This window comes from Dermacentor albipictus, chromosome 1, assembly GCF_038994185.2.
Source record: "Dermacentor albipictus isolate Rhodes 1998 colony chromosome 1, USDA_Dalb.pri_finalv2, whole genome shotgun sequence".
In the NCBI taxonomy this organism is placed as follows: Eukaryota; Metazoa; Arthropoda; class Arachnida; order Ixodida; family Ixodidae; genus Dermacentor; species Dermacentor albipictus.
In genome coordinates, this window is record NC_091821.1 from 391,118,511 (window position 1) to 391,145,880 (window position 27,370).

Here is a 27,370-nt window from a genome sequence, read left to right on the forward strand (position 1 = left end):
AACATACGTCAAACAAACCAAACAACACAGCGCTGCACCACGCGTAAGCGCAGGCTCTTCACCCCTGACTCGCCAGGCTATTACTGAGTCAAAATCAACCCTGATCTTTTAGTTCCCCAATTTTGACAAAGCAGTTCCAACCACCCTTCCAAACAGCTATCCATTTCTCCTCGATTGCCGACAAGACCAGAGTACTATTGTTGTTGCAAAACAAAAGGGTCGTTGACGATGCAGACAACAAATGAAAACAGCCGAACATAACTTCAGTGGCCTAACTACACGAACAGCATGTTTCCAATCTATCGCAGTGGCGTACTTATCGCACGTATTGGTGCCACTGAACAATCTGGTCAACCTCACAAGTACGTAATCACAAGCGCACTAGCCTTGTGGCCACTAAACAAAACGCGTACTTGCGTTGTAGGCAAACTTTTCATTTACGCTTACTCACGTTTCTTCCCTGAAAGTCCTACAGGACACGTGACATAAACGAACGATTAAACTTGCGGGACTTACACACTCCGCAGAACTCTTAAAATAATGCGTCTTTTAATAACTCGTTCCACGCGTCCTTCTCACAGAAGTCAGAATACGGCTGCCCTCCACACACACTAGCAACCCAGTCATAAATCTGCTTCCTTCCGTCCACACAGGACCCGCGCTAATGGAACTAAGAACGCTTCTCCGTGCAAATCATGCACTCACTGAAAATATACGCGCTTAACCTTAGAAAATTCAACACTTAAAAGGAAAGAAGGTTAAATAAAACACACGCGCGTTACGATAGGCCTCTCAACAATAACCTTGACCCTCAGGTTACTCACACACACAAAAAAAGCCTATCTACTTATTAATGAGCATCTCGCGAGACTACATGTTTACACAAACGCGTCTTTCGAATCTCGGAGCTTTTCTAACAAAACATAAACAAAGCTCAAACCTTACACCTTGAAAGAAATCCTAGTCTCAAATCGCGAAAACTTTCCGATGCTCAAAAATAAAAAACAAACACTTCATTTCTACGGAAGCGCTCCTGGCTTCGCCTTCCCGATTGCTTACGACTGACTCATACTTTCAGCCTGACTCGAGGTGGGCGTGGTCTCAAAGCTACTCTGGCTGCCGAGAGACAACAAAAGGGCTGATTCACTATCAGCTCCCCCAAGACGTTACGGTCTCCTACCAATTTGCGTCCCCGCGCCCCGCTTTCAACACGAACTCGATTGACCGCGTCGCTACTCCCCACCTGGTCTCGTCCTGCCACCTTGCGTTTCTTCGAACTGCACGCTGAGCTATGAAAAGAACTACGGAACGACGAGGAGCTTAACAGCCTCGTGCCCTTTGTCCGCGTCCGTGCAGAACATTCTTCGCGGTCCCCCCTGGACCGGTGGTTTGAACGTTTAGGATGCGTCAACATCGTCCGTGACGACCGCACCTTTTTCCTCGCGCCCTGCCCATTTGGGTTTCTCGCCATCTTTGGCGGCGCTACATTAATTACCGACTTTCGGTTTTTACCGCGCTTCTTTTTACGGCGCTTCCTCCTTGCACTCGCTTTCATGTCGCCTTCTCGTGCCTCGTGCTGGCCGGTACACATTTCGTCGGCCCGGGTCGGTCTCTTACCCGCACAGTCTGAGCGATTTACATTTAAATCAACACTCTCTCTGCCTCGACTGGCGGACAGCTCAACCAACTCTGGCACAATGCAGCAGGCTTTACTCGAGTTAGACAACTCGCACTCTTGCGAACTGCCCTCTCCTACATTGCCCAGCTCACGCTGTGCATCGGCACACAGCCCATCGGTATCGATCGCTGTCTCACGCGCACAGTCCGAATGATTAACAACTGAATCATCCCTATCTAGGCCATCTAGACTGGCGGAGAGCCGCACCGATCCCTGAACAATGCAGTTGTTCTCTCGTGAACTACGGAGCTCGCCATCCCGAGAACTATTCTCAACTGCACCGTCCAGCTGGCACTTCTCTTCTGCACGCAGATCTGACTCGACATGGGTGCTCGCGTCCCTCGGGTCAGCAGTACCCTTTTCTTCGCTAGCAACCTCGCTAACTTTACCAGCGACGCACACACGCGGTAACTGTGCCAATTTGTTCGCAGCTGGCCTAGCTGTCTCCACAGTCATCTGTTGGCACAGCACCTCGTCGCTCTCCTTGCGGCCTTTAACGGCCTCTGTTGCCACTAAGGCATCGTTAGCAGCTAGCCTTTTGCCTTCACTTATTAATCGGCAGTCAATCTCACAGGCACTACTCTTTTCGTCGGCTTCTGGCGAAAATCCGCTAGACACTTGCTCATTCTTTCGCTCTGTACTTCCAACAGAATTCTCAGACAGCCGTTGTCTCTGTGCCAATAACTGATCACAATGCTGTATCTCTTTGATCAGTGCTGCCTTCTCTCTCTCATACTTTTGCTCACGCTGAAGCTTACGTTGATTCTCACGTTCGTGAAGCTCACACCTAAGAGTAAGTTCTTGAAACTCATGCTTCCGTTCATTCTCGCGTTCTTCACGCTGACGCTTACTCCTAACTTCACGACGCTCTCGCAAACGTACACGACGCACACGCTCCCGTGGCTCCTGTATCACCTCCCAAGCAAGCTTAATGCTTTCGTCATCATTGCCACTATCATTAATCGCCTTTATGACAGCTGGCGTTTCCATCCGTTCGTCCGCCTCAACTCCCAAATCGTCGCACACCAACAACAAATCTAACCTCGTCAACCTTCTAAGATCCATGGCAGCTGCCCCGACAGGTGGTTAAAACTGTTTTCCTTAATTAATTTGTGCAAAGACACAATGCAACAAACTCCCGATTCCCAGAACTATCAAAATTGAACACACAACCTTTGAGTCTGGCGAATCATAAGGAAAAAAACCACGCGCTCACTTACGGTTGCAGCACCCTGCCATCCGGTTCATTCGTCCGCTGTTCCCGGTTCCTCCGGACTCCCTGGGTCGAAGGCTCGCTCCTTCTTCGCTACTCCCAGTTTCTTCGGACCTCTTTCGACGAAGGCTCTCTCTTCTTCGCTCTTCCCGGTTCCTTAGGATCTCTCTCGACGAAGGTTTATCCGTAGCGCTGCCACCAGCTGATGCATTCGGAGGCGATCCCACCGCTGCCACCAGATGTAGGGGTTGAGGGACGGACTTCGGGATGAAAAACCCTAACTTGGGAGGGATTTATTCTACATTATATACAGAGAGGTGAGACGTCAAGTACCAGTCGTACAGTCATTACGGGCCGGCAGCAACTCGGACGCTGCGGCCCGCGGCAAGAAGTTCGAGAGAGGTGAATCAGGGAATCAGGGCATGTCCCAGAATGCTCAGGTCTCTCTGGAAGGCTTCTTATAAACCCTTCGAGCACTGTAAGTCACGTCATGTTTGACCAATGGGAGAGTCCGCTCCGATGACGCCACTTTCAGCCAATGGTAGGCGCCCGTGTCGCGGTGTCACACCTGGCGGCACTCTGTGGTCTTGCCTCGCAGACTGGCAATGCACTTCTAACGAGGAGAAGGGGAGGGCTGCTCATGCTCCATTGTCGGAGGCCCACCTGCTAATCCCGGCGGCGCACGAACTTGTTGGCACGTGAACTTGTTGCCTTAAACTTGTTTGCTCGGCCGCTCCTCTGGAATGTGCTTTCCTGCTTCGGCATTCCTCAATTAGCTGTGCTGCGTTTCGAAGTGGTTTGGGGAACTCGAAGTAATCGCAGGAAACAGCTCCATATCTAACAACCTGTGCTTGATATTCTGAGCCAGGAAAGAAAGTTTCCAGGCAGCGTCGGATGTCGATAGGCTGATCGGAACCACTCGGGTTCCTTCGCGGGCGGACACGGCAGCCTCGTCGGCGAAGTCGATACCAGTAATGCCAGTATGTCCTGGCACCACTGATATATTATGTCATGTCCTTTCTCTAGAATTTGGCGGTGATCATCTCTTACCTCCTGCCGCTCTGGAGTCCTGTGGCGTTTAGGGCTAATTGCAAACTCTGTAGGGCTGCCTTCGAGTCGCAAGATATAACTATTTTGCGAGGTCATTCTTGTAGGACGTATTGTACAGCAGCACGCAGGGCAGCAACCTCTTTCCCGTTTTCGGAGTGTTCCGTGGGGTTAACAAAGGAAAAGTGAGACATCTAACCAAACGCAGCTAAGTGCTACAAAGGAAACCCGTACGCCTTCCTCGAAAGAAAAGCTTCGCAGTTGAAGAAAAATTCGTCCTGGTCCGGGACTCGAACCCGGGACCACCACCTTGCCAGGGCAGCCGCTCTACCATCTGAACTAACAAGAGGGCTAACAGATGGCAGGCGAAGTCGAATTTATCAACAATTCGCTTTATTAATTACTTCTCTCCATTTTGCGGGTTTCCGCAGAACTACTACTTCCGTGCGGTCTTCGTCCAACTATCCCGAAGAGTAGCTGGTTGGTTGTTTACACAGGGAAGGACAAAGAAAATGAGAAAAGATATCACCGCGGCCTGCGAAGGGCCTCGAAAAACTACGGACACGTGAAGTACCCCTCGGCTAGAAGACAAGCTCATATTACATATATACAGACTGTGCAGCAGAGCGTACTAAGTAATCCGCGCTGATAACTGGTGGCGAGTGAAACAGCGGCCAGGAAATCCGAGAACGAAGGAGTTGAAATCAGGCCAGCTCGCCGGATCGACCATCAGCTTGTGCTTGGTTCACGCCTGTGTAAAGCTCAAAACTACCCCTAATCCACCCATACGCCCTCCGTTCGGTCAATTAAAGCCGTTGAAGCTAATCGAATTAAAGAAGGCGCTGTTGTTGTAACCTGCCTTTCGATTTGCCCTTTTCAACTCTCGCCACCAGTGCGGTTTCGATGGCTGCTCTCAAACATTTTATCGGCAAGCATACGGGCTCATAGACTCATTACCCTTCTTTTTCTTTAGTTTGCAAGAGAACTTGGTTTTAGTGCATCGCGCGAACACCAAAGGGCATACGACTAAAGTGCCCATGACACCTGCCTAGGTTCCTGAACCCTACGAAGGATGTTCTGTGCTTTGGACCAAATGCATATGGAGTCGAGAACACAAAACAGGCCACTCTCTCGCAGTGTATGCTTTAAATTGGAGAGCAGCAAAATAAATGTCACTTCAGCGGTAAGTAAGACGTCAACGAAGAATACAACATATTATATATACGTAAAACGCAATGAACAGGCTTCATATTCTGCCTATACAATCGAAATGTTCTCCGCAAGACGTTTTAATTGTCTCAGAGGCAGCTCAGGAACTATGCACAAGTGTAATTAGAAAACTTGCGTCAATGCTGGAATCACAATGAATAAATAAATTTCGCACTATCGCAGCTGCAAGGATCGCGTTTCAAATACTTTGTACGTCACTGGGCACACGTGCGCATAAATAGGAGCGCGGTGCATGCTAAAAACGAAGAAGGGGCGTTCAGGTTTGGCAAAGGACAGTCGAAGCCTTCAGTTAGGTTCATCCGCCAACACGTTTCTAATTTCCAGTGTAGTCGTGAATCACCAAGAAGGATGTCGCTCCCACAGAAGTAGCGTAGAAATATCGATCGTTGCCACAAATGCCTCGCCAGACGCTACTCTGGCTCTTCAAAGTATGAGCGATGTATGTCGCAGACGCGCCTGAATATATCAGTTCCCGGAAACCTTCCGTATCTCTGTAGAGCGCTTCCTTGGGTCTGGTGCCCTGCGTTAGAGAAACATCGCTTCATAAAGAGACCGAGTCCGTGTGATGCAGAGCTTCAAGTGTCACCAAACTGACAAGATCGAGTTATGTGTCACGCTTTCCAGGTTTCCTAAAGGATATCATGTAACGTAATCGAAAGTGACCAGTCCACTGCAGCATCCATTACCTTTATTTCTGTCCGAAAATGATGATTATTATGACGACGATCAGCCTTACAAACATGACACGTACCCATAATGAGAGATCGGGTATAGAATCGGGTGCTTTTTTGTGTCTGCATGGATAATAATTGCACGAAAGAAGAAAGAATTCGAAACGGTAAAACTGGGAGCAAACGACTAAACCTGCGCATCGTCATCTTTACGAGTTCCTCTCTTCCCGCTTCTTCGTACAGCTTACTTATCATAACTTGATTGATTGATTGACAACTATTCCACCGAGTTGCATGGGGTTACCGCCTTTTACCCTACACGCAGGTAAAGGGAGGGGGGGGGGGAGGACGACGCAGTCCCCGCGCGTTGAGGATGGTGAGTCTTCACGGCCTCAACGGCCAGACGGATTGCTCGACGCTGGTCGTCTTCGGCCTCGCTCTCGAGCAAGGCCTCCCAGGCTTCTCTACTGCCAATCTTTTCCTTTGCCCCTGGGGAGCCGGCACACTCCCATATTACATGGTCTAGCTACATTTCTATTTACAAATTTTGCAGAGGGCGTCGTTATAGTCCCTTGTCTGAGTTGAGTAGATCCAATATGGTGACGTATAATTGTTTTCCTGGAGGCGCCGCCAAATGCGAGCGTCCTCCAGAGAGAGAGACCGATGCGGAGGCGGAAAGATTCTTCTTTCGGCTTTGTAATGGTCTAAGTTTTCCCTGTACATGATGATGTTATCTTTGATCCGTGGAACTGGCTGCCTTAGAGTTGCCCGGTGGTAGAGTGCTCGAGCGAGCTCGTGAGCGGCTTCGTTACCTGGGATTTCTTCATGGACCGGAAGAAGAAAAAAATGAAAATAGATGCGATCATTACGAAGAGCGTTAAGAGGGCTCCCCGACTCGACCTCGGCAGTACTCCTTCTCAACATGGTGGTTCACAACACGCTAGTTGAGCTCACTGAGGCAGTACGAATGTCTGAGTTTGAAATATTAGGCCAGCCCAAAACAGGGAGAACAATCATGGGATGGGTAGGAAACCAATGCGACAGTGCCCCAGTGCCCCGATTGGAAAGGACATTCCGTTGGACGTGCGTAAACGCTTCCAAATTATCATAACTTGATTCTCCGTTTACCAACAATGACGTCACAGACCACGTTGGGAGACTGTAATGAACGAAGAAAGGGGAAATAAGGGAAGACTTACGCGAAAACGCTGTGCATGCCCAAGGAAATGAAGACAAATCCAACGTTTACACCCCCCTAACCACAAGTAAAACACACTGTCTACTAAGGAGGCCTTGCTTTCTCGGTAAACGCCAAAACTACATTGTTTTTTTTTACTTCCCTGCCATTCATCCACATTCTCCGCTAAAGAACTCCGGAAAGCGGGCCTCAGCCAAAGTTCGCGGTTTTCGCCGAGGGCTCACGAGGCACCTGTAGCGAACTTGCAGCCACTGAAAACGCATGCGTTAGATTGAAGTGAGCGGGTGCCCCAGTGAGTGCATCATATAGCCCCCTTCTTACGCAAATGACTGCGCGTCGCCGTTCCCTTTGTGAGAGCACCGGTTGCTTTGGCGCCGTCTATTCACCATCAGTCACGACGAGCAATCAAACGCCGTTAGTTCTCTATACCACAAGTGGCCCGCTTAGCTCCTGCCCGTATATGACGGGTTGCTTGAAATTTGCGCGCGTGACTGTACATTCGCCCTCGTGTGGATAACGGCTATCCTCAGATGCCATATCACTCGCATCATGTCGTATATATATGTAATAGACGCAATTGGTCTCGCTGTGAGCAACTGAGAAAAAAAGTGTCGAATTTGTCAAGCTGTTGGGATACGTGGGTCTAATGACGGAAGGAGCGAAGTGCGAGGGAGATCGAAAGCTCTTAACACAGACGTCAAGAACGCTACCGCTTACGTTAGAACTACGTGATGCCTGGAATCGCGTTTTTGAGAATTCTGGGTAGCTATACGTCGTGATTCGAAGAGACGTGCGCCAAAATTTGCTCTGTTGCTCTAGTTAGATTGCGATACGCCGAATTCTCAGCTAGCCTAAACAGCACTGTCGGGAGGCTCTTATCACATATGACTTCCCTCAGTTTGCTGTAGTCGTCGAGGCTCTTGTCTGTTTGTTTCTTCCTTTCTTTCTTTACTTCTACTTCGCTACTCACACGACAGCGACAAAAGAAATCTCGGAACAAAGGCGAGTTTCGAAGATATCGCACGCAGATATTTCCTGGATGACAAATGACGTGGGTAAAGCTGTGTCTAATCACATTGCTTTTCTTTATTTATACTTCCGATAACTGCGTCATATCGTTCCCCGAAACGACCTTAGGCCTGTGGTTTAGAAATTGACTTAATGAAGGTGTTTACATTGTTTAGAATAGGCGACAGTGCAGCGTGTGGTGTCTGATGACTGCGAAGAGAACAACGATCACTTATTGTCCCGCCGTCCTCTATTTGAATTACAAAGATGCCCTCCAGCGCATTTCGATGACTGCATGATCGGCCGTTGTCAGTGCAGGCGCTATTTGAACACCGCCTCCATTGTTCATCGGCTTAACAAGAGCCGATCACGCTCCACATTGCCACCCACCCCATACCCCCCGTAGAAACCATCCGCGTGTTAGGCATGCTGGTGCAGAACAACAAGCACAACTCGGAAGCATCCAACACCTCCGAACCACAGCCCACCAAATCAACGGGCTAATCCGCCGCATTGCCACTCGCCGCAAGGAAATGCGGGAGACCGACCTATGCCGCCTCACTAAAGCTTACCTCATTAGTAGGATTGTCTACACATTATTATTACACTTATTACCACCTCCGCCGCAAAGACGAAGACGCGTTAAATGGCATCATCCGCTAGGCGTACAAGGCGGCAATGGAACTGCCCCAGTCCGCCAGCACACAGCGTCTCCTCCAGCTTGGAGAATACAACACCCTCATAGAGCTGATAGAGGCATGCAAGACTGCACAGATACACCGTCTTTCTCACACCGAACACGGTCGTTACATTAACATCAACCCTACAGGTGACATACACCCCACTGCTCCCCTCCCGACTGGAGTCTGCGGTCGGCTGGTCATCAAACCCATGGTCAAGAATATGCTACCCGGCCGCCACGATAGGCGCCGCCAACTGAAGGCACAAGCCTTAGACGTCACCTACTCCGCCGACGAACATGTCATGTGCGGGGACGCGGCGAAATGCGACTCTAACATATACGTAGCCTGCGTAGCGACGTCAACCACCACTCTCATCAGCGCCGCTACAGAGCGCACACACTCCTCCACCGCTGCCGAAGAGGTCGCGATCGCGCTAGCCATCGCGGATCCCCGCACAAGCATGGTTCTCAGTGACTATAAACAAGCTATCCAAAATTTCTCAAAAAACTAACTCTGTCTCCCCGCCGCACACATCCTCCGCGGTTGCGCTCTCGACAGAACTGTAAGCATAGTGCGGGTCCCTGCTCACGCGGGGAACTCTGGGAACGAAGGGGTCGACCGTTTAGCCCGAAGCCTAACTAACCGGGAGGCCGGTTCCTCGAACCCGGATGAGCTCGCAGAGGCCCTCAAATCATATATATATGCTGACATTACCAACTTTTACAAGGAGAGGAGATGCGTGTACCCGCCTTCCCACCCTCACCTCGACCGAGCGCAAGTCACCATGCTTCGCAGACTGCAGACAGATTCTATTCTCAGTCATTCTAGGCTTTGTTTAATCACTGGCGGGGATTACGACCCCGTCTGTACTGAGTGCGACCACGGTGTGTTCGCCACTCGGGCACACATTCTCTGGGGATGCGAGGGTAACCCTCCCCCACAATCATTACTGCCAGCTCCCTCCGAGGAGGGTTGAAACCAGCTGCTGACAAGAGCAGACAAGAAAACGCAACTCGCAGTCGTTTCGTGGGCCCAAGACGACGCCCCCACCTGGGACCACACTAGTCCTACCTACCCTAACTTCCTACCCTGCAGTGGCAAATAAAGTTGTTTCTCTCTCTTCGTCGGCTTACAAGGCAGTGAAGTACACTTCACTGCCTTGTCGAGGAAATCACTATAGTGCTTCCCTCGAGTTCCGTAGAATTTTTCAGTGCGTGTTATTCAGTTTGTCAATGTGTTTTCTATAAAGATACATTTTTGTTCGTAAAATGTGAATATTCTACACGTTTTCTGGTTTAACCTTAATTCTAAACTTGTTCGGAATTTGCAAATAATGAAGTCAGTGCACTCAAGCTGAAACAATGTCGCAGTGCAAGTTGTTATGCTAAAGCAATGCCTCCTGCCTGGAGCCATAGTCACAGAAAAACGACTGTACGTTTGTACATTGGTCCACGTGCAAAAGATAATTTGTTGCGCAAATTTTCTCTCTCTCTCTCTCTCTCTCTCTCTATATATATATATATATATATATATATATATATATATATATATATATATATATATATATATATATATATATATATATATATATACACCCGCCGTGGTTGCTCAGTGGCTATGGTGTTAGGCTGCTGAGCACGAGGTCGCGGGATCGAATCCCGGCCACGGCGGCCGCATTTCGATGGGGGCGAAATGCGAAAACACCCGTGTACTTAGATTTAGGTGCACGTTAAAGAACCCCAGGTGGTCAAAATTTCCGGAGTCCCCCACTACGGCGTGCCTCATAATCAGAAAGTGGTTTTGGCACGTAAAACCCCATATATATATATATATATATATATATATATATATATATATATATATATATATATATATATATATATATATATATTGCATTGACATGGCACCATGATGCTCACGCACTTGCACCTTATTTGCAGCGCAGCACGCAGATGAGCGGCTAATTTTTTTTTCTTTCCTCCAATCCAAAACTCGTCCAAACACTTGAGTACTGAGAACAAGGTCGGCACTTTTTGACACTCTGCCCAAGGTTGCGGTGAATTTTAGTACATGCGCGCATAGAGGCTGCACGGTGGTATGTTTCTAGTGTTGGTGGCGATGATATTGACGATGATGATAATGGTATTTTTGATCATGGTTATTATAATTTTTAGCGTGATGATAATGATATTGCTGATCATGGTTATTATAATTTTTAGCGTGATGATGCTGATGCTGCTCCTGATGATGATGATGATGATGATGATGATGATGATTATCATGTCAGAGTGTAAGCAAGGGCTGCGAGATACGCCGTAAAGTGAACGATTCAGAATTGTTGTTTGACTGCTTGGGTTTCTTCAACGTGCACCGAAGGCGCGGCACGCGGACGTTCTTGCACGCGGGTTCGGGTCATCGCACTGAGTAGGATAAATGTGTAGCCACCGTGGCGGGCACGAGAGACGCCTGCCAAGCGCTAAAAGGACTTATTCAGAAGATAACATATCCATCCAGTGGCCATGCCGTGTGAGTACATGACAATAAGATATCAAAGATCGGTACCTTTGTTTTCTTTCGTAAGGTGCATGTTAGAACGGAAGAAAATCCCGTGACGCAGAAAGCTGGCAGTTTAAATCGACGCTTTGCGTCAAAGGGAAATATTACGGGCTCGTGCGTACGTCAACTGAGTATTTCTTTTCTATATCATTTCGATAGACAGCGCACATGGAACCTACGTCAGTGGCTCTCGAACAAAGGAATTAAAAAAAAAAGAACATGCCTCGCGTGTTTTTATACATCAACTCGCTTTTGCTTCTCGCGTGTTTGAGCGAACGTTTACAGGTCTTATTTACCATATAAGCAAACTTGTGTGTAACAATCTGCGTTCGACTTAACTGTGTTATGAACAATTCATTTTTAGGATAGCTTTGTTGATGTTTCGAGACGTGCTGTGACGACCAACGCAAAGCTGGGTAGTTGGAATTTGTAAAGCTTCTCTAATATTCCAATCGGCACTATAGTTTCTTCGCAAATCGTTTTTCACTGAGCAATAGCGTCTCGAGATTTCGATGGTTTCTGTGTTCTCCTACATGCTTCACACTTATTCACACGCAACTGGAAACGGGATTTTGGCCATGAGCGACGCTGTACCGCTTATGTGGGATGTTGGGCTGTGCGTGTACACCTCCTCGGTAAAACTTTTACTTACAGCCTCTGTCATAGCTTATTCGCGAAAATCGCGTTTCAGCAAAAACGGGGCGTTTTTCTAGCTCTGAGATGCTATGGGCATTCGACGATGATGTCCGTAATTGTTGGCTGCGTTTTAGTATCCTAACCACTTTGGGAATATAACAAACAAACAAGCAAGCAAGCAAGCAAGCAAACAAACAAACAAACAAACAAACAAACAAACAAACAAACAAACAAGCAAGCAAGCAAGCAAGCAAACAAACAAACAAACAAACAAACAAACAAACAAACAAACAAACAAACAAACAAACAAACAAACAACAAGCAAGCAAGCAAGCAAGCAAACAAAGCGCAGCCGTTGCCCAGTGTGAAGGACGCCCAGCTCGTCTGCGCGAAGTGCGTGATTCAATCCCCACTGCCGGACACACCCACTGGTTATAAGACAGGCACAAGCGGCCCCTCGGCCAGGTGTCCGGCTTTCCAGGGGTGCGTTGCTTGGGAGAGGTTTGTTCAGACCGCTATGATTGTTGTTCAAGAACAAAGACTCTACGAACAAATTAACAGAAAGGCATACACGTTTTAGTGCCGTCCAACATTATTCGTGATGCACAGGTTAGATCAAAAGTTTATGGGATGCAGCCCCTGAGAAAAGGAAGAGCCCATATTCACAAGAATAGTTCTTACGCACAGATTCTTCTTAAAAGTAAAACCCTTTGGACCAGACCCTTATCGAAGCAGTAACATATATAAAACGACTGCAAGCTGTTATCACGTACACTCACTGATCCCGCGCAAGTCTAATTAGACTAGCCTTGCAGGAAATGAAGAAAGCAAGCAAATTCCGCGGTCTAATTATTCCAGCATCGAGCTTCTGCGCTGAAAGGTCAAGGTTAGAAACAGACCATTGGAGATCCTTATTTATTATTGTTTATATTATGTTGTATTATGTATTATGTTATTGTTTATATTATATTATATTATTATTTTATGTATTATTATATGTTTATTTATTGCGGCAACTAGTGACACCTAGTGTCCCAACTTGATCATTAATCGCCAGGAACATACAAACCGCAAAGGAAGGAGAAAAGCCAAAGAGTGCTATCGCCTTAAAATAAAAAAAAAGGCTAAGCCGCCTTCAAACCACGTTCACTGGCAGTTTCTTCGGTTGTTGAATGCAGCTGTATGAATGCTCGCCGCGGTAACGTCGTGCTTGTCTGTTTGTCTGTTTGTCTAACCTGTACACCAACATATCCTCGGGCTAACACTTCCTTGAACAATATCGCCAGTCGGCACGCACCATGCGTGCACGTGCGTGCGGCCCACGGAATGTCTTTTGTGCATTAAATCGTCATCTGTATAGGCATCACACTTTTACGTATGTAGCGCCATGACAGCTGCCGCTTCTATGCACGTCAAACTACTAGCAGCGCGTGGCTCGCTTTCTCTGAAAGAGATTGCACTGGCATACGTGCTCTCAAACATGAGCCTTTGACGCAGTGGTCTCAGCGGGGCTCTTCGTACAATACAGGCGACTCGTTTGAGAATGTCATGTACAGTCGCGTGCAATATGACTTCCAACACCCGTGTTCGTGGTCGAAGGGGCTCCAGGGCTGCGCGGCGGCTCTGACATGCGAAATAGCGGTTTAATAAATACCACTAATTGAAGCTGTGTTTAGGTCTTGAACCTACCCTGTGTCCACGCAGCCGTAAAGTCTTGGAGCCCCATCGACCAGGGGCACCGGTGTTGCAGGTCGTATTGCACGCTACTGTGCGTCTGTATAAGACCTATAGCACTAGAAGAAAAATATAAAAAGAAAAAGAAATGAGGGAGAGACCTACATTATCCGGTCAAAACCGTGTACCGACCGTTAATCGCACGCGCGTGGGTTCGATAACGCGCCAGAGGTTGCACTGTATACTTCATAGCCTAATAATATTTGGGGTTTTACGTGCCAAAACCACTTTCTGATTATGAGGCACGCCGTAGTGGAGGACTCCGGAAATTTTGACCACCTGGGGTTCTTTAACGTGCACCTAAATCTAAGTGCACGGGTGTTTTCGCATTTCGCCCCCATCGAAATGCGGCCGCCGTGGCCGGGATTCGATCCCGCGACCTCGTGCTCAGCAGCCCAACACCATATATAGCCGCTGAGCAACCACGGCGGGTATACTTCATAGCCTCACGCCCGCCGGAATGCAAGGTGCTTACTTTCACATTCCTATGTAAAATTAAATTCAGGGTCTTTTATGCATAGAACCCCGATACGATTATGAGGCACGTACACGTAGCGGGGGACTTCGGATTTACTTTGACCGCCTGGGATAGCTTAACGTGCACCCGATGCACGGCGAACGGGTGGCTTTTTTCTTTCTTTCTTTCTTTCTTTCTTTCTTTCTTTCTTTCTTTATTTATTTATTTATTTATTTATTTATTTATTTATTCACTTATTTATTTATTTATTTATTTATTTATTTATTTATTTATTTATTTATTTAATGTTCTGACTGGCGAGATTCCAATTTGACAACATAAAAGGGCCGTCAGGACGCCTCCCTCAATAATACTGGCTGCTATTGTTTCTTCGAGACACGCGTGGGAGATGTGATTCTCGGGGACGACGCATAAAATTTTGTTATGCGTGTATAGTTGTTTCGCAATGGCGGCATACGCTTTGGTCTCTCCGTTACATCCGCACCCAGGTTTCATTCTCTAAATTGCGTGTATCCTTAAATTATAATTTGACTATGGGAGCACCGATAGTGTTCCGCGGCTTCCGTTTATTACCACAGTTCTTTGCTTATTTGTGCATTACTATTGGGAAACTGCTCACAGCTGGCCAAACTCGCATTTCGTGCTTGCAAGCGGGAAGCAGCCGCCGAATACGCGACATCAACACATGCTGCTGTCAGGCCCTAGTCAAGTATTAAGCACTTTGTTGATTGGGAACAATGATGCGCGCATTAATCAACGCTGACAGTAACTAGGCGTGAATCATTTTGTCGTACGAGACGGTGACTCAGGAGTCAACGCTCTGATTTCAATTCAGCTTGTTGAATAGTATAGGGAAGCGCAAGGTTTTAATGAAATAGCTTTACGAGCTTCATTCAAGAGCGCCAGGTGCTTTGGCTTATCATAAAGAAACATATCATTTTGACCGCAAATAAAGACGGGGAAGAGGGAGAAAAACACATAAACAGCACGGGCGGTGTTTTTCTCCCTCTGTCCCCGTCTTTATTTGCAGTCAAAATGATATGCAGTAAATACCAACTAGGCCAAAGTGAAGTTCTTCTGTTCATAAAGAAACAGTTGAGAGAGAGCGGGAGACGCCTGGAGGCGAAGAGAATGAAAGGAAATATTTAAGGCGTGAGGGAAAGAATAGGCCTATGGGGCCAGGAGGAGGCGTGGCGCTGGAGAACAGGAGGCGCGAGGCTGTCGCGGGTGATTACGTCAGCGTGACGTGACATAGCAGCATCCTATTCGAGATAAGGTAAAAGGAGGGAAAGAGCGGCGTCGAAGCGAGACACCGAAGCAGCGCGAAATTATACCTGAAGCGTTACGAGCCGCGAGGAGGCAATGGAAGAAACATGAAAAGTAAAATAACACTTCATCAGTTTGCATCCGCTGCGCACATATTGTTTAAGCCGTTGGTTAGTGCACGAGCAACGACTTGGGGAACGCCTGCCGTATATGCGGGAGAAAATGCGGCTTTCGTAAAAGTTCATGTAAACACTATACGCAGGAACAATGTAAGACTCCCAAGAAAGGGATATCAATGAAACCTACGCGAGATTCTCGCAAGAAAAGCTTATTGGCGTGCACCATAGAAAACCATGAAGATTCATTGAATACGAATGTCTGGTAGGCGATCATCGATTGATAGAATCCTCCAGATGCTATAGAATAACATCTCCTTCGAGCGATAACCTGAGGAGTGCGTAGATTTTTGAAGCAGTCTGTTTTGTAACCCTAGTGGTATTTTCGGTTTCGCATATCGCCTAAGCGGCAACTACATGCGTGCAACTCATTTGCAGCTCTCTCTCTCTCTCTCTCTCTCTCTCTGTATTTTTTTTTTTTTGAGGTAGCGTCGACTGGCGCAGTCTTTTCGTACCGTGCTACAACTTTCTGTTTTCACAACCAAGATCTACAGAAAGGAATAAAGTAAAGGCATGGAGTCTAGTCAAGTGAGAAAACCCGGTTTGCTACCCTGCATTAAGGGAGGAGGAAATGGGAGGTGTAAAAACGTGAATCATGGGTGATATATGCTACCACTAGCAATAGGTCTGAGGTCGAGTTCAGTAAGCATTCCTTTCTTAAGTGCACTTTGATACTGGTCAGCCATCTTGACTAATAATATGCCCAACGTCAGTATAGGCTTAAATTTTCTCTTACGAACAACTTTAGCAAAAAAGCTTTGCTGTGAATACGTACCCAGGACTAGAGGAATTACACCGGATAACGCCAAACTAACGCCTCGATGCTGGGGCGACGACAACCCGACAATACGTCCCTAAATGTCCATATAGCCGCTGCTCGGCTATAGCTCGCGGTCGAGGTGACTCTGCGCATCAGACATAAGTCGGCTGATTTTCAGTTATCGACAGCGACAGTACCGATACAGATATTTTTACAGCGAAAGCTGTGTATGACTAACCTTCCGTAGTTTTCTCGGCGTCCGGCAACAGAAACGGACCTAGCGATTTCTAACCAACCCATACGGGTGCAGTGCGGCGGCGCAGGTGCCAAAATGCGGAGCAGGTTAGAACGCTCGCCGTGAACAACAGCGTGACGTCAGGGTTATCGCAGTATATAAGCAGAAGAGGTATCGGCGCTTATAACAGCCGCGTTAACGATGGGGCGGACACGTATTTTTGGCACACCCGAAGAACAACATGCGTACGAGGAGCGCCGGAGGCAACAGCAACGAGAATGTAAGCGGCGCCGGCGCGAAACGACCACTGACGAAGAACGTTCTCGTGATGCTGAATGAAAACGACAATCGCGAGCGCGGGCACCTCCGAACGAGCAACGACGCCAGACTCGCAACGCAAGAAATCACAAAAATTTCACTCTGTGAAGATGGAATGGCAGCGAAAGCACTTTGCTTTTCGCTTGAGATCTCTGACTGTCGTCAGATTTCGCTGTCATTCGAACTTCACAGAGCGGAATGGTTGTCACTCTCGATAAAAGCCAAAAAGCTGTGCGTCAAGCTGGCAAAAAAAAAAGAAAAAGGAATCAGTCCAGTCTCGCTTCTTCGTGAGCATTGTGAGCATATTAGACGAATCGCTCTGTCAATTGTGCGCGTCATCGCTTGCGCTTGACACTGTATGTGCGTGAATTGTGACCCTATAGCGTCGCACCAGAATGCCGTGCGTTGTTCTGACTCGCCGAATTCACGCCGCAACAAATGCCTGTGTTAAGCGTTAAGTCTAAACATCGCGTTCTTGTAAAGATGATTTATTACATGGAGAGATGGCTGTGGTCGCTGAGACGATAACTTGGCTATATAACACGCAAAGGTGCACCTCGCGCACTTTTCACGGATGTCGGAACCGCGCACCCAATCACTAGACATTTGTATAGCTGCAGCTGTGTTTGCACGAAGGTTTTCCATTAAACCTGCTTAAGCCATTAACAACTAGTTTCGTTCTGCTGGTGTCCTGCTTACCGCCCTATCACAGCGAGGTTTTCTGAAAAAATAGTGCTGTGTTTTTTAAACCAGTGACTGCTCCGATATGATACGCAGGGTGTTTTCCTTTGTCAGGAGTAATGCAGCGCTTACCTCCTTTTGTCGCATCTCATTGGCATGTTGTTGCCCGAATAAACTAAAATTAAGATTGAAGACAGATGGCCGATCAGAGGTTCGTAGATAGTACATTCTTCTTTACTCTTTGCCGTAATCTGTGACGCCACAGGGCAATTGAGAATTTCGTAGTGACGTCGCGTGACCAACCTTTCAAATTTATTTCGTTTCTCGGCAAATGCCCAGGCGTTCGCTCTCGATGAAAGGGACGTTCATGCTCTTACAGCTCTGTGTGACTTCAGGGCATTTCTTTCTTTCTTTCTTTCTTTCTTTCTTTCTTTCTTTCTTTCTTTCTTTCTTTCTTTCTTTCTTTCTTTCTTTCTTTCTTTCTTTCTTTCTTTCTTTCTTTCTTTCTTTCTTTCTTTCTTTCTTTCTTTCTTTCTTTCTTTCTTTCTTTCTTTCTTTCTTTCTTTCTTTCCATTGCTGAAATACAATGGCGGGGGCTAAGATAAAAGCTGCAATGAGGCAGCTTGAGGTGCCCTCAGCCCCAGTGTTACATGGTGGCAGTGAGTAGCGCAATCAACCGTACGCAAAGAACATTACATATAAATATTAAGTACAATCATTAATGAATTCAAGATAATTTTCTATAGAGGAACAAAGAAATTGGATAATGACAAATAAAAACAATGCAGATAGTACGCACCACCACATTACACACACTTGGCAATATGTAAATAAAAGGGAAAATCGCGTACACTTGACGATGCATAATTAAAGGTGAAAAGATATGATGCTCGATTTATATTGGGATAATTAGGAGAAAGGACTTTTCGTCAATGTCGTTTTTGCAGCCAAAATTTATTAGAATAAATTGATACAGCATGGAAACAGGCTGAGTGAGCCAGGTAAAAGTCAGCGGGAACGCTTAACGACTGTCCACTGCTTGATGACGATCATAATGGCGAACTTGGTTCTATAGGTTGTCTCGCGATTATCACCGAGGTGCCGCCCACTGTGTTGGCACCGTATTTGTACCCGCAGTACCATTATCCCCTTTTCCTTTATACTTTTGTGGCACTGATTGGGTTGCCTTTAGCCATCACCCCAACATATTCTGTCCTATCCTATCCTATTCACTCAACTTCAGTGGGAGAGGAGGAGAATAAGCTAGGAAATGAAAAAAACAACTAAGGAAATAAGTATGAGGATAACGTTGATACCGGCAACCATCCCTGTCCTACCACTCTTAATCAACGAGCATATCCTGTATGTACTTCCATGTGATCTAACAGATTCGTATCGGTCTGCGTACACTGGGTTTCATGTGATCATCTGGAGTTATACGTACATTTCTCTCTTTGAGTGCAATGGTTGTATCGAATATAGACTGAGTAAATTAATTTTTGTAGTAATGGATTTGAAGGTTGTGTACGGCTGCCTTTTTCTTTTTTTATCATGTGGGGCGCACGGTACCCCTAGTTGTTCTTGCACAGGAGGAGGAGGAGGAAAAGGTAGAAAGGAAAGGTAGGGCGGTCAACCAGACGCACGCCGGTCTGCTACCCCACACAGGGGAAGGGGTTTAAGGGAAGAAAAGAAACGAGATTGAGGGAAGAAGGTACTATCAGTGAGAATACTCGCGGATGTCCATAACTTCACGCCTATAATCGGTCACTGAGGCCAGTCGCTTTCATGAAACGTAGCAGTGCCCGCGTCGCTTTGTAGGCCTGCGACGCGTGGGGCCATGGTCCGAGAGTCTGTCTCTGAAAATGGTCTGCTGTGTAATCGGTTTAACACCCTCCAAATAACGTCGCGTTCGATCTCATAGAGATTACAAAAACACAGCACATGCTCGATCATCTTTTCACAGTTGCACAAGTGACAGATCGGCGTGTCGGACATTCCAATAAGGAATGAGTATAGCTTTCGTAAAAGCCACCTCTAATCAAGTAAAGTTGCATCACGGCGGGAGAAGTTCGATGGAACCTGCAGCTCCAATGTAGGATCCAGCCGGTGGAGGCGGCAGTTAGAAAAAATCGGGGTTTTCACAAAGTTTCAGTCTTGATTTGAGCAAGTAAACGAAGACCCCTCGCAGCATCTGTCCTTGATGAGGGTATAGGAAGTGTCAGGATTTCTTTATGGGCTGACCGGGCGGCATCATCAGCAAGGTCATTTCCGACGATGCCACAGTGCCTTGGAAGCCATTGGAAAATGATATCATGTCTGTTTATGAGGGCTTGGTGGAGAACCTCTCTGGTCTCAAACACCAGTTGTTCATGCGTCTAGCGTCGTAAGGATGATTGCAGACTCTGAAGGGCTGCCTTGGAGTCACGAAACGACCCACTTTCGAGGTTTGGCTTGTTCGATTTAATTAACAGCGGCACATAAAGCGGCAAGTTTTGTTAACTAACTAACTAACTAACTAACTAACTAACTAACTAACTAACTAACTAACTAACTAACTAACTAACTAACTAACTAACTAACTAACTAACTAACTAACTAACTAACTAACTAACTAACTAACTAACTAACTAACTAACTAACTAACTAACTAACTAAACTTTATGTTCTTTAAATAGAGGCTGTAGAGGGGGAAGTATTCATAAAGGGCTGAAGAAATAAAAGTCTGGGATGTTCTCGTGCCAGGACTACGATGGATAGTCGCAAGGTCATAAGGTGATCATAGTGCGTTATCCACTATATAACATCAAATTCTCTTCAAGAATCTTAGAGTTAGCTTTCTTGCTTTTCAAAGCCAGCCTTTGTTGTGCACAGCTTTCAGGGAACACGTGCAGGGTTTGTCCATGCTTATGCGAACGATTGATTCCATACCAGTGGGATACTTCGCTTCTGATAGGGGCCAATTTGAGGGTTAAATGTCGTGGGCATCCTGCCCCTGGACACACTTGCTTCCGTTGTCGAAAGAAAGCGTGGGGAAGAAAGTGTCATGTTGCTGACGTTCGCAGCATTGTCTCGCGTAAAATCATAATTACGTTCACAACATTGTCTTTACCCGCCGTGGTTGCTCAGTGGCTATGGTGTTGGGCTGGTGAGCACGAGGTCGCGGGATCGAATCCCGGCCACGGCGGCCGCATTTCGATGGGGGCGAAATGCGAAAACACCCGTGTGCTTAGATTTAGGTGCACGTTAAATAACCCCAGGTGCTCGAAATTTCCGGAGTCCTCCACTACGGCGTGCCTCATTATCAGGAAGTGGTTTTGGCACGTAAAACCCTATAATTTAATTTTTTTTAACATTGTCTTTAATATTGGTCGCGCTAAACGTTCTCGTCCAGGGATAATACATACCGACAAGATTTTGAGGCCGTTTAGACATTAGAATCTAATTGAGTTGCCTCCGTCAAAGACAGTGAAAATGATGGTTGCTTATTATTCATGAAGTAAGATACTAAATATGCTGCCTGCGTGCATTACTATTTACTTAATAATATTTATTTTTTTGCGCAGGCCTAGCGGTTGCCACGCAGCGACCGCGCTGCCTGCAAGTCAGCGCTGAAACAGCAGCGGCATCGTCACGGCGACAGAGCCCCGGATGTGCCACAGCCACGCGACGGACACGGTGAAAAAGAGACAGTGAACACGTGCACATAGTGCTTCACATAAGTGTGCGACGTGGTGGTGCGCGCGTTTTGTTTTGCGTTATCGTTCACATTCCACCTTCGAGACGCGAAATCCGCGACGAGGCTTGGATCAAGGGAGCGCTGAGTACCGACGCACTGAGTCAAGTCGAAGCCGTGTTTTAGGGTCGGAAAGCCTGTACAGAACTTCTTAGGATAGGGGGGATAGGGAGCGGTGTGGCCCGTGTGCGATCATACGCGCATGCATCGTGTTTTGCCAGGGCAGTGCTTCACGCGGTGAATTGTTTCAGCTCCGCCTGGAAGCAGCGGCTAATTTAAGATCACTGTCACGCGCACGGAACAACGAGATAAGCCGGTTTTTCGAGATACCTGAAACTCGTGCCGTCTGCATAAACCGAGGCGATGTGCTTGACAGTGGCCACTGGTGGCTCAAGCCGAGAAAAAAAAAACAAGAAAGAAAAAGTACATGTCTCTGTTACTTACTGTCCTCCTAACTTTTTTTTTCTTCTTTTTGGCAAAGACGGCGAAAAGTGATTCAATACGTGGAAGTTTGTCAGTGCTCGTTGTGCTGTAGCGTCTCGCCCGATTCACTGTCCGGCCATGCAGAGGTTGTACATTGGGAATTGGGGAATTTTCGTTCGATATATACATGATAGAGAGACTTTAAAGGAAATGCTTTCGGATGCGTGTCGTGGACAACGCTAAAGTGTGTTGCGGTTCAGTTTTGCTGTGTAAACACGCGCGCGCGAGTGTTTCATGTGTTCATTTCATTTGCTTTATTATTTGTCGAACATTGCATTGCGCTCATCATTGAGCATTCCCGAGCGGTAACCATTCTTGACTCACGGGCTCGTTGCAGTCAATCTCCAGCACACAAGTTTTACGTGTGCACAGAGCCAACGTTGCATCCACATGCCAACATCAAAACGTTTCAAGCCAGAAGTGTAGCGTGATCGGGCTTATTAAGCCACACAGCGCGCCTTCGAGTCGGAGGCCAACTTTCTAGTCAGCACTTAGCGGCACTCAATCAAAGCCCGCCTGTAGGGTTTGGAAATGTGTGTTTGTTTTAGTTAACGTAATCTTTTGCTCGCCTCACGTAGACACCGGCTGTCATGTCAGTGCGTGTGGATGCAATTAAAGAAGGATGAGAGAAGTTAAGTTTAGTGTCGTGGAGGAGAGCACACGACTTACGCTAACGCAAGCTTGACAGAATTCAAAACGCCACCGCGCCTACATTCGGTTTTGCGGAGTAAGCGATGCCCGTCTGCGAACCGTAAAGGCGCACCTAATGTTACAATATAGGCTATGCACTGCAGCCGAGCAGCGGCAAAGGACAATCGGAACATAGCGAGATTTGTTCCCACGCAAGAGAGCGGCAATTTCGCAGTAAATTCTTTCAAAAAGTGTGTGACTCAAACCGCTGGCTATCGCACAAGGCCTATCGCAATAGTGCATACAGTATAGTCGGCGTTTCTTTATCTCTTCAACATAGGTGTCGATTTCACACATCGGGCGGTATGATCTGCCTGGCACTTTTTACAATAGCACACGTGTGTTGTCGCAAAAGACAAAACAATTAGCGAGTAGCTTTAACGAGAGCTCTTCGCATGATTTATTGAGCAGACTCAAAAAGGCTTGGAAACCGCTGACATTGCGCCAGCTTTATCTCGCATAGCGCACGATGCCGGTAACCACTCAACAACTGTCGCTTGTTAGATCAATCGCAGTTTATTGAAAGCGCTTACGTTGAAACCCGGAACTCCGAGCCATGACTTTAAGTGGAGGGAAGCGAGTGATATGGTCATAACATATCCTTTCAGATATTTCTACTAACTACGAAAAAAAAAGAAACAAGCATACTGTGAATGTGGATTGTTTAACTCCTGTGAAAAAAGCGATGGAGCCGCTCACCCTTTTTACAAAATTGCTGTGTACGACGCAATAAATAAAGGGCTGAATGACAGCTCGTGCGGAAGTTTAGTCTTGCCCGTACAGACGTTTAAATTGTACACATTACCGCAAGGGAGCGTGTCGCGATTTCCTTTGTTAAGATCAGAACGTCAATTATTCATTCCCCGAGAGTAACTGCTGTCGGTTGGGCACACAACTGCAATAATTAACGTCCTCTGGACAAGAAAAGTGCGTGGAGCCTTATAATAACTTACAGCTGTGCTGCTATTTTATTTTATTAGCACAAGGCAATGTTCATATATATAAATTGCCCGGTAATACTCAAATACAGTTCCACATCGAGGCAAATTGGAAGATTTTGTTCCCGTTTATTTCTAGCCACGGAGAATACTTTCGTATATATATAAAAAAAGAATCAAATGGTATTTTAATTAAAACTTATTTTTAGGTTGCTGAGCACAAGGTCGCGGGATCGAACCCCTGCCATGGCGGTCGCATTTTGATGGGAGCGAAATGCGAAAACACCCGTCTATTTAGATTTAGGTGCACGTTAAAGAACCCCAGGTGGTTCAAATTTCCGGAGTCCTCCATTCCGGCGTGCCTCATAATCAGAAAGTGGTTTTGGCATGTAAAACGTCATAATTTAATTTAATTAAAACTTATTTAGTACAATAATAACTTATTAGCAATTGGTTTGCTAAGCTATCTACAACTGAAAGCCCTCTCAGGCGTTTCAAGGGTTTCTCCGTCTGCCTTGTAAGTGGGTAATATAGCCTAAACGTGAACATCTTTTTTGTTATATAGGCCGGTTTGTGCTGCAAGGTTATAGTTTTTACGCTGTACCTTTCTATCAAGCTTGCGTCAGCTTGTGAAAGTCACCTCAACGAGTAGTCAAGCGAAATGAATCGAATGTCGGCGTGTGATCGGCTCACGTTTTTGCTGTGATTGTATCAACACATTGCTTGCCAAAGGCACAAGAGTGCCATTCATTCCAATGGTGAACAGTTCGCTTTCATTTTCGCGTTACAAGTTGTTCCTCGTTGTGCAAGCACGTTCATTTGAGTCATTATTTCGTGGGAAATCCGTCACATTTATTTCAGTAAAGAGAAGAATAAAGAAAAAAAAAAGGCAACCAGTTTGAGAGGTTGCCTTTGTTGTATAGTTCTTTTAGTGCATCTGTTAAAATATTTCACGTGTGTTATTATTATTATTTCTTAAATTTTTTTCTTCATAATGCATAGTTCTCAATAAATGGTTTTACCAACTGCTTTTCACATGCTGAATTCATGTTTCTCAATGTCTCTGGCTATTGCGGAGCTTTTGCAGCACGCGCCCGTCTCCTCGTTGAAGGAATTTAGTAGCAGCAAGAAACGTTTCCTACACAACAACCGATGTCGTCGCCATGCTAAAAGAATCCGCGACATTATAAACTGTTTAGAAAGAAAATTTATTGCCGTGATGCATCGTTTATTTTTTGCAATAATGAACGTGGCAGCAGGACATCACAACAAACCCGTGTAGCACGTATCGTCCAGCTTGCTATATATATATATATCAGTGGCGTAGCCAGAAATTTCGTTCGGGGGGGGCTCACTTTGCAGCTCGGCCTGCTCCTTATAAAATTAGTCGAGGGATCAATATATATATATATATATATATATATATATATATATATATATATATATATATATATATATATAGATGTCTGTCATTCAACAACTTTGTTTAGATTTTTGTACATATGCAACGACCAAGGGAAAATCTCAATGACGCTTTCCTTTGTAAGAATGTATTGCGCAGGAGCAGCCGTCGCCGTTTGTTCATTGCGAGTAATTGCTCCGAAATTATAGTCGCAACAGAGAGCACATATAAAAAGCAGAAGTTCTGCAACATATACGAGGGCGAGTCAAATGAAAGTGAGCCAATTCCAATATATGACAAACGGGGTACTTTATTTAAAAGTAGTCACCATGAGTATTTAGACACTTGTTCTACAAACGAGTCGCGTAATTCCCGTCTCATAAAACTCCTTGGGTTGCTGCCTCAAAAATCTGTAAATGACTACACGTCATCTTTCGACACGAATCTGGTTCCCTTGAGCAGTTTCTTCAAATTTTACCAAATGTGGAAGACGCAAGGCAACAGGTTTGGGCTGCATGAGGGATGTTTTGGCCATGAGGCCAGTTTTGTATTAACCACATCAGCGGCGTGGGAACGGGCAATGTCGTGAAGGAAGATGTCCCCAATGGGCAATTTTCCACGTCGTTTGTTCTTAATTGTGACACGCAGCCGATCCGATCTTTCACAATATCTGAAACGATTTAGAGTCTCTCCAGGTTTAGAAAATTCGATCAATAGTGGCCCCTTACGATCTAAAAAGAAGTCAACGCTTTTCCGGCATAACTGACGGCCTTTGTTTTCCTTGGGAGCGGTGAATTGAAATGTTTCCACTGCAACATTTGCCCTAATGTTTCAGGCTAGTAGCAGCGGCACCATGAGTCATCCCCGGTCACAATTGCAGACAAAAAGTCGTCACCTTCATCTGGGGTTCTTTGACGTGCACTTAAATCTAAGTACACGGGTGTTTTCGCATTTCGCGTCCATCGAAATGCAGCCGCCGTGACCAGGATTCGATCCCGCGACCGTGTACTCAGCAGCCGAACACCATAGCCACTGAGCAACCACGGCCTTTTCCATTGTGTTGGGGGTGATTTCACGGTGGCTTTGGCCCGGCCGTGGATCGTCTTTGTAACTTTCATGTGCTGCTTTGAACAGTTTGCTACAACGCTTCTTAGTGGCCAATGAAACGCAATGTTCAACGCATACGGCAGCCATACGGCGAATAATTTCTTTTTGGGAAACATCTTCATTTGTCAAAAACCTCACGACACCAAGCTGTTCAACTTTTGAAGTGCCCATAATGTCACGCAACCATGTTAAACCCCGTGTATGAGAGCATTAAAGAACATTTAACCTCACCTCTGCATGTCACTTGTAAATGAGATGCGTATGTGCTACGCGCATGCCTCGAAAATAATGAACCGAACCATTATTGCGCCGGGCGGGTTGTCTCACTTTCATTTGACTCGCCTTCGTACATTAGAAATGCGAAGATACGATGGAATATACAAATGTGAAGATACAGCTTGATACAAGGCAAAACATTGTCACTGGAAACAAAGTTAACTGCGCATATACACAAAACCTCGCAACAAGATGTTTAAATATACGCATAAGCCTCCAATAAATCTACGTACCTAAGAAAAAGCCACTATATATAATGCGTCAAACTAGGCAAGTAAGCTGGTTGCGCAACCACAGATTCACAGATCACAGCACCCGCCCCCCCCTCCCTCCACTCCCAAAATGTATCGCGTGCGACGGAAGGCGGCGCGCTTCCTCCCCGCTTTTCTCCCTTGCGCACACAAGACTCTGCCACCATCGTCGGCTCACCACCTCCCCTTCCCCCCCCCCCGCACGCTTTCACTCGGTCATAGAGCATGCGGCGCGCGGTCACGATGTTATCGCCCTTGGCCTTTATTTATACGGAACATCAGGGCAACGACAGGAATGCGCCTGGAGTCTTCATAGAGCTGCTATCGCAATAATAAAATAGTATCCGGCAAGTGAAGCATCCTGTCGCCCATTACTTTCCGCAAAAGAAGCAACAAAATCGAACTTTCACCATGCGAAAATTCGCTGCGCCGCAATGATGTCTTCTTTTTTTGTGTGGGCGGGGGGCGGCGAAAAAGTATAACGCAAAGGAAAGCATGTTGGCTACAATCGGATGCCTACTTTGGGCCCCTAGTGTGGCCACCGAACGATTATCGAAGAAAACGTGTGAAGCTTGGTCCACAGAAAACCATACGCGTACGGGCTCGGTATCCTACACCGGCGAGACAACATTTTCCGGAGAGGTTGCGCTCAAGCGGACGCGTTGCAATCCATCGAGTCCCCGCAGTGCTGGCGGCGAGTGACTATGCATTGTTTTTTCTCGTCTGCTAGCCAGAAAGCGTCCAAAGCTCTGCTAGGCGAAAATGCAGTCGGCCAGAGAAAAACAAACGCGCATACAAGTGCGCCGCGCGGTTATCGATGCAGCACGAGAAAAACGCATGCGCTCTGGCTGGATCGGCAGCCCGCGGGTTGCGAGAACAAAAAAAAAAAAAAAAGAATGAGAAAGAAAGGAGAAAGAGGCTC

At 46.5% G+C, this 27,370-nt stretch overlaps 1 protein-coding gene and 1 long non-coding RNA gene across 4 annotated transcripts in view; one reads left to right on the plus strand and one right to left on the minus strand.

Moving 5' to 3' along the window:
- Window positions 1-27,370, minus strand: part of LOC135914339 (progranulin-like) — a 538,683-nt gene that overhangs the window by 126,311 nt on the left and 385,002 nt on the right. The window lies entirely within an intron of this gene.
- Window positions 11,159-24,445, plus strand: LOC139054657 (uncharacterized). The gene is made up of 2 exons (XR_011511403.1): window positions 11,159-11,254; window positions 21,132-24,445. It is a non-coding gene; the product is annotated as an uncharacterized lncRNA (long non-coding RNA).